The following is an 8,534-nucleotide window of genomic DNA, read 5'->3' as shown; positions in this document are numbered from 1 at the left end:
AGACAGGCAAGAGCTGAGGATGCTAGGATCAACTGTATCTGGTAATACTTGTCTGCATTGTCATTCCTTTCTCATTCCACAAGTCTTCAATAGTGTTTTATCAACTGCATTATAGAGAATTAAAGGACAGACCTGACTTGTGTTTAAGGGAAAGCAATGTGAAGAAAATCACAGCTATGAGGAAAGTCAGGCTTGAGGAAGCCAGAAGCAACCTGAAAATAGACTGAGTGTTTATTATAAATTATATGTTGAAATATTGACCCTCTGGGTGATGATAGAATCCTCTCACCCTCTTTCTACTATGCGAAGACACATCTGCAGAAGTGAGCCATCTGCAACCTGGAAGAAGACCCTCACCATAACCTGACGATGCTGTCACCCTGATTTGAGACTTCCAGTCTCCAGAATTGTGAGAAATAAGTTTCTGTTGTTTATAAGCCACCCAATTTACAGTACTTTGTTATAGCAACCTGTGTTTGACTAAGTGACAAGGGCTGTGGGGGCTCTGAAGAGACAGAGAATGCTCTGTGAGCTGGAGGAAACAGGGCAGATCCTGGCCACATACTAAGAACGTATAGGATTCATACGCTAGTGGAAGAAAGCACTTTCCTGGTAGGAACAAGGGGTAAGCAAATGTGTCAATTTCATAAAAAGTAAGTTCCATCTTTAAAGGCTATGTGATACATTTTTACCAGTTTGATAAAAAGGAAATTGTCTCCTTGTGTAAATTTTGGAAGCAATTTGCCAGCCAGAAGATGACCACATACTCTCTCTCTCTCTCTGTCTCTCTCTCTCTCTCTCTCTGTCTCTCTCTCTCTCTCTCTCTCTCTCTCTCTCTCTCTCTCTCATACACACACACACACCACACACACACTCACAAACTTTCAGTCTTATGTTGTGTAGGTCCTGCTGTGTAGATGCTGAAGGAATTCCAAAATATGTCTGGCTCACTCTGAAGTTATTTTTCCTTCCCAGGCTTGAACACAAAATTGTGTTTTCATATTTCTTTCAATCCAAGTCCTGTGGATCTGCTTAATAAGATTCAGACTCATCCTTTCTGTCTCAGGAACTGAAGAAAGAGAATTCTCGGGGGTTTGGCCCTGCTTGAATTCTCAGCAGACTTCACAATAAAAAAGTTCAAACATTATGGCCTCCAGTCATTTTCTAAAACAAACAAAACCAAAGCAAGCCTGGTAGGCTCTTTCATGACTTACATGACTAAAATCCTCTGTCTCTCATTTTTTCCCTCCCTCCTCCACATACTCTTCAAATGCATGTGAGTCATGCATATGCTTGGAACTCGATTGATGAGTCCCCGCATATCAATGTGAAATGTCAGTAAGCAAATTAAGCAAAAGCTCTGGCTGGGGAGATAAGTCGAGGTGAAAAGCTGCAGGAGCTGCCTGCTCAGGTCTGGTTTCCTCAGAGGAGGGAGGGCTGGTAGGAGTCCAGGACCTGAGACAAGGCAGTTGTCAAGGACAAGGCTCATGGTCAAAGTCAGGACACAGTCAGAGAAGATGCAGGAAGTTGGAGCAAAGCCAAAGCCATCAACCCTCACATGAAGTGAGCTGAGACTCAGTGGAGGAGGAGAATGCATGAGAGGGGGTGAGCAGCCATCCTGGGGTCTCATCTCACTAAGGTGCTCATCCATATAACCTTTGCCATGTGGTTCACCAATACCATATACCCCCAACCTCCTCCTGAGTCTCCCCACCATGTCCTGGCCTTAACTGAGAACCAGTTCTTCCCTGGTAATCTGATTCCTTTGCAGTCCTCTCACGTGGAGTCAGCCTGTTCTCAATCTGTCCTTCCATGTTCCTCAGAGTTGCTCTCAGCATGCTGGCACCCAGGGCCAGTCCCAGCTGCCTATGTCAAAGTTCCTCTCCCTCTTGAGTCTCAGGTCCTCCAACTACACTGACCTCCACCCCGCTGCTGCTTTCCCTAACCACCACCTGACTAGTACTCACCCTCATGATAGCCTGATGATGACGGTGGTATCTGGTCCACAGTCTTCCCTTCATCCCATATCACCACCCCAGGTGACATCACGGTCATCTTTAGTGGCCAACCTACACCATTTCCAGACTTCTCAGGGGCCTAGCTTCTCATCTGCCCTCTACATGCAGCACTCGCCATTCATCATTCAACAAATAGTTACCAGTACCTACTATTCACTGTGCTCTGGGCACAGTGCTGGGATACCAAGGTGAACACAGTCCCTGCCCTCTAGAAGTGTATACTTTAATGGGAGAGATAGTCACATAGGAGAGGGAAATGTAGGAACTCAATCTGGTGGGAAGGATGTGGCAACAGGGCCCCACTCTGCAGAAAGGCAAGATCTACAAGTTGAGATGGTAGATAATCTACCCGGGCTGTATCAGGATCCCATCAGCAGCTGGGGGTAGAACAAGAGGGGTCTAACTCAGGTGGAAGGTAGGGGGAGGCTGGCATGAACTATGCCATGTCTCATAAATCCTTGTACATTAAGTTTTAAATGAGGGAAACCTGAATACCAACCAGAAACCAAGGCAGAAGCTTGATGATAAACATGGGACCTTACTCATCTTTATAGACTGGCATCTAGTGCTATGCTGGATCATGGCAGGAGCTCAGTAAATGTTTTTCCAACAGAACTCAACCATCATGAACATGATAAGCATAAAAAGGGCAGGAGGGGAAAGCTACAGAGCAAACCACAGGGCACAAAGTGGGCAGGCTGGATACCCAAGCACGACCAATTCTAGATCCTGCTTACCTTTGTGGATGGGGCTCCGAAAATACTCCATGGTTGGGTTTTCAGGGTCCAGGTCTGGCTTGAGTCCAAGTGGGAGGCGTGAGCATGAGAAGCCAAATAGGCCTGGCACAACCAGGGCTATCATGGGGTCAGCCTTGCTAAAAAGTAACATGGGGCACTAAGAGGATCCCACAGCAGAATCAACCCTATCTTCTGCCTAGAAGGCTCTTCTACGACCTTTTCTTGTGGGACAACCACCCAGCTTCCTGGAATATGGACCATCAAACTCTAGAGCAGGGATGCCCAGCCTGGGTCCCCGGCAGAGTCCCCAGATCCACAGGAGGTTTCAAAGACAACCCAGGAATCTATGGGACATTACTATTATCCTTAAAATACTGACAGACATTGAGGATACTCATGTGAACCAAAGTATTCTTATTCTTTTCTGAAATTAGAACCAACTCAAGGAACTAACCCTGGACATGGAGATCGGAAACTATGATTAGAGATTATATGCGCATTTGATTAAATTTAGAGAGGGAAGTGATTCAATATTTATTGTTAAGTGTAGTTGTTTTAGACAAAAATCTTTCAAAATATGTTTTACTTTGCAAAGAGTTAAGAAAAAAGGACTCCTTGGTATAGAAAGGTTGGAAATCATTTGACAAGAAGCAAGAGACAGCTTGTATATTTCATCAGCTCATTGTACAAGGCCAGAAGCATCTCATTCCCTGCCTGAGGAGAAGCTGATAACGTAGGTTAATCCTGGGCTCTTAGGGAACCATGTGGCCTTGGACATGGGGAAGTTGGCTTACCAATCAACCATTTATGCTGCCTTCTCTGTACAAAGCATATCTGAGGGTCATTAAAGAGTTAATCGGAGGGTTCTCTATACAGAAGTATCCAGTTGTATTCCTTGCCCATGGTTCTTTATATTATTTAGTAAAATCACAAGTTTTAGATATTAAGAAGCCTACATTTGAAACCAACCTCTCTCACTTATTGTGAACGTGACTTTGGACAAACATATTAGTGAAGACATGTGGCTGCAAGTATCAAAAATGCAATACATCATGGCTCAAAAAAACTAGGGGATTTTCTTACATAACTAGAATTTGGGTAATCTTGAGATGGAACAATTCTTGAAGGGGATCATAAAGGAACTAGGTTCCATTCAATTTCTATTCCAACATCTGAGGGAGCATCTAAGCATTCATCCCCTTTGTGGTATCATCTCTGTTACCCCTCTAGCCATTGCACTCACATGCCAGGGAGGAAGAAGAAAGATAAAGGGCAGAAAGCATCAATCAACTGAATCTGTCTCTCTCTCTCTCTCTTTTTTTTTTTTTAATCAGAAAAGCTTTTGCTTACTTGGAAGCCTCATTCAGAAGATTTGTTTCTGTGTATCTTCATTAGCATATTGCAGGCACAGTCTGGATAAAAACCAATTGACAAAGAATTGACATTTAAAGAAAGTGTTACTCAAGGAGTGGTATATAAAGATTTTCTTCAAATAGAAAAAAGTGTTCTAAAATTTAAAAGTAACAAATCCTACTGAAGCCCATCAAATACATTTAAATTATTAGTTAAGTGTAGTTAAATGTAATTATTAGTTAAATGTAGTTAAATACGTTAAGATATTTTTGTTATAAATATAGTTAATAATATGTTTGAATGAGCTAATGAGAAAGAAAGAGAGGAGAGAGGAGGTCAGAGATGGAAGGAAAGAAAGAAGAAAAAAGAAGAAAGAAAAAATAAAGGGATAAAGCAAAAAGAGTAGGGAAAAAAATCTCATTGTAACTTTTAAAGGTTTAAAAATTAGTAAATAAAAGTAAAAGATAAGCATTAATTCTGTCTTTTCTATATCAAGTATACCTGAGGGTAGTCAATGGATTATTGAGGGGGGTTGTCTTCACAGAAGTATTCCAACTTTAAAAAATTGGCAGGCACCATGGCTCAGGCTGTAATCCCAGCACTTTGGGAGGCCAAGGTGGGCGGATCAACTGAAGTCAGGAGTTCAAGACCAGCCTGACCAACATGGAGAAACCCCATCTGTACTAAAAATACAAAATTAGCCAGGCATGATGGTGCATGTCTATAGTTCCAGCTACTCGGAAGGCTGAGGCAGGAGAATAGCTTGAATCCAGGAGGCGGAGGTTGTGGTGAGCCAAGATCGTGCCATTGCACTCCAGCCTGGGCAATAAGAGAGAAACTCCGTCTAAAAAAAAAAGATAAAATTAGAAATTCACATTTTGTGAACCTTAGTAAAATAATGGATCAAAGAATAGCCATGAATGGCTACTATCATCACAAAAAGAGAGTCCATTAGACACAATGGAAAAATAAACCACCATCTAAAGATTGAGGTGTTCTTGCCATAAACTTCAATCTGGATCTATCAAGCTTCAAGATTTAACTACCAACTTGCAGGAAACAGAGTTGCAGAGGAATATGTTAAACAGTGCCAAAAGGATGCAATCAGCAAAATCCAGAGTGTGGGAAAGATTGCAGCCCAAATGAGTAGTTTTTTTTTTTTTCCAACAAATAAGTTCTAAGGGGAAATATTAAAAAAAACAAACAAACAACAACAACAAAAAAAAAACAGAGGGAAAAGGAGAAGAGATTTTAAAAGACTGGAGGCATATCCGACAATTGCAATACATAAAACTTATTTGGCCACTGATACAAACTACTAAAAATATAAAATAATTAGGAAAATTTGAACATTGACTCAATATTTCACTATTATAAGTAATTATTTTTAATTATTTAGATATAAAAAGAGTATTGTCATTATATTTCCATAAAGAGTACTTGCCTATAAAATACATGGTGAAATTCTTACAGATTAAATGATATAATGTCTAGAAGTTGCTCCTAAATAATCCAAGGGGAAGGAGGAAGTGAATGAAGATGCAGATAATATAATACTGACCCTAAATTGGTAATTGTTGGAATTAGATTATAGGTATAAGGGAATTTACTATACTATTATCTCTACTTTTTTATATGCTTGAAATTTTCCATAATAATTTTTCAAACACTAACCAACCTCAGAATGAATCACATTAGACAAAAGTACCACTGAACTTGGCTCAAAGTGAAGAAGAAACCACTCTGAGTCAATGGTTTTCTTCATGGAACTGGCTACAGCTTCTTCCCAGTGTCCTCATGAAGAGGGCTCAGAGTTGACATCAGAACTAGAGGGCCCTTGTGCTGAAAGTTAAAGTAAAACAAAATGTAGAATTTCCATTCCAGTCCCTGTATCATCTTCACAAAATTCTGAGTTTAAATTCATTATAAATTCCTAAACTATATGATCCTACTCAACCATAAAAATCAAAGTATGATTGCTGCAAATGATCAAAACAGGTAAATAGCCCCTGGTTAGAGTATTTTGGTTTAGCAAAGCTTCTTTTTTTTCTGAGTATGCTCCCAGTTATACATTCACATATATTTCCACATAATTATGAGGTTTTTTAAAAAAAGAAAATATGATCATGGAGAAGAAAATATGATCATGGAGAAGGTTATTTGAAATTCATCCCAAATTAAATGTTTGTTCCTCCATCAACAAATATTTGAGTGTCTATACTCTGCTGGGCATTGTCTTGGGTTTACAGAGGCACTGCTGAGGACAAACAAAAGATAAATCTACTGCCTGGTGGAGCTCATAGCATGGGGAGACCTAGGGAAACAGAATATATACTGTAAACACCAATGAATACCTGTAAATTACAACCTAGGTCCATAGCAGCATTATTCCCGATAGCCAAAATGCAGAAGCAACCCGAGTGTTCATCCAAGATGAAAGGATAAACAAAACGTGGTATAACATACATGGAATGTGCATAACAATGGAATATTATTTTGCCTTAAAAGAGAAGGACACTCTGACATATGCTACAACATGGATGAACTTTGGGTACATTATGCCAAGTGAAATAAGTCAGTCACAAAAGGACAAACACTGTATGATTCCACTTATATCAAGTGTTTAGAGTAGTCAAGCTCATCAAGACAGAAAGTAGAATGGTCATGACCAGGGGCTGGAGAGGAATGAGAACATTATTTAGTAAATACAGAGTTTCGGTTTTACAAGATGCCCAGCCTTCTATAGGTATGAATGGTGGTGGTGATGGTGGCACAATCATGTGAATGTACTTAATGTCACTGCATTGTACACTTAAAAATAGCTAACATGGTAAATTTTATGCTATATGTGTTTTACCATATAATATTTAATTTTACCACAATTAAGATGTTCTAAAAATCACAACTTAAGGCACCTGCCACCAAGAAGATGCAGATAGCTATTTTAGTAGGCATTATTTCTTCCTTCTAAGCATTCATTTCCCACTCTCTCCTTCCTAATATTACCCAGATTTTATTTAGAAGTCCATTTCCTCTCCACATTATCATATGATTCAGGAGACACTAATACCTTTACACCTCTACTGGTGAATTCTGATTAGTCTAAGTCAATCATACCATGACACTTCCCTGGCAATTTATGGGTCTGAGGATAGGTTGGGTACATGAACCATGTTGGTCCAATTATACTGAAGTAACACATTTATATTCCATGGTTGAAGGAGATGGAAACAAGGGTGCATATTGGCTCCATTGCTGCTGGCAGCCATATTGTGAGCAGGAGGATTACCTGCTTTAGGCTGAAGGCAATGTAAGGAGCAAATCATGGAAAAACCCAAAGAATTTGGTTACAGAAACAATTCAGTGACATTGCTGAGCCATTGAAACAACCAACTAGGTAGTCTTTCTACCCTTGGGCTTACTGTTATGTCAGATAGTGCATATTCTTATGTAAGCCAGTTTAAGTCAGGTTTTTGATAGTTCAGCCCACACCATCCTATGTTAAGTATTAAAGCCAAAAAAGCAATGAATAGGAGTAACTGGTCTAGTTGTAGAACTCAAGACAAACAGCATCTAGGCTGAGGCAATAGTATGTGGAAAGGCTCTGTGGCTAAAGCAAATGGAGTTCTGTCTAGGAGTTTCAGGAAGTGAAAGAGTTCCAGCCTGGCAGAAGCCCAGAGGGAGGGGCTGCAGAGGAACTATCATACAAGATGAGGCTGAGAGACAGAGGGGAGCCAGATCCCTCCATGTAGGTCCTCTCAAGATCTTGGTCTTAATCCTAATGAGAGCCAGAAGCCCCTGGTGTGTTTTATGATGTCGTGATTAAAGGACCAGATTTGCTTTTAAGTAGATGCTATAATGTGGAGAAGTGATGGGAGAAAGGACAAGGAGGGGCAAAGAAACAAATATTGCAGTTCAAAGATGGCAGTGTGAGGCAGAGAGAGGTATCAGGGATGACTTCTAACTATCTGGATATAACAGGATGAATGAGGAACCTTTTAGTACAAAAAAAAATTGTTTGAACTTCAAAGACAGAACTAATCCCAGTATTTTGGGAGGCCAAGGTGGGAGGATCACTTGAGGCCAGAAGTTAAAGACCAGCCTGGGAAACATAATGAGACCTTCATCTCTACTTTTCAATGGTATGTTTTACTTTTCTATCTTCCCTCTATCTCTTGGACTCCTTTCTATCTATCTCTTGGACTCCTTCCCATATAAGTTTATCTCTTACTTTTTTATCATTATTATGAAAGTAATATATGGTCATGGTTAAAAATTAAAATTAAAGTTCTAAGGTGATTTCTCAGCTGTACTCCCCAGAAGTAATCCCTGTTAAAAGCTTATGTGTCTTTTTATTAGATATGTGTGTGTTTTTTTTAGTATGGATATGTACTATGGTTTATTTAGTCACTTTTCTGTTGATGTC

This window comes from Trachypithecus francoisi, unplaced genomic scaffold, assembly GCF_009764315.1.
Source record: "Trachypithecus francoisi isolate TF-2019V2 unplaced genomic scaffold, Tfra_2.0 Lachesis_group1, whole genome shotgun sequence".
Classification (NCBI taxonomy): Eukaryota; Metazoa; Chordata; class Mammalia; order Primates; family Cercopithecidae; genus Trachypithecus; species Trachypithecus francoisi.
Note: the sequence above shows the minus strand (reverse complement) of the source record.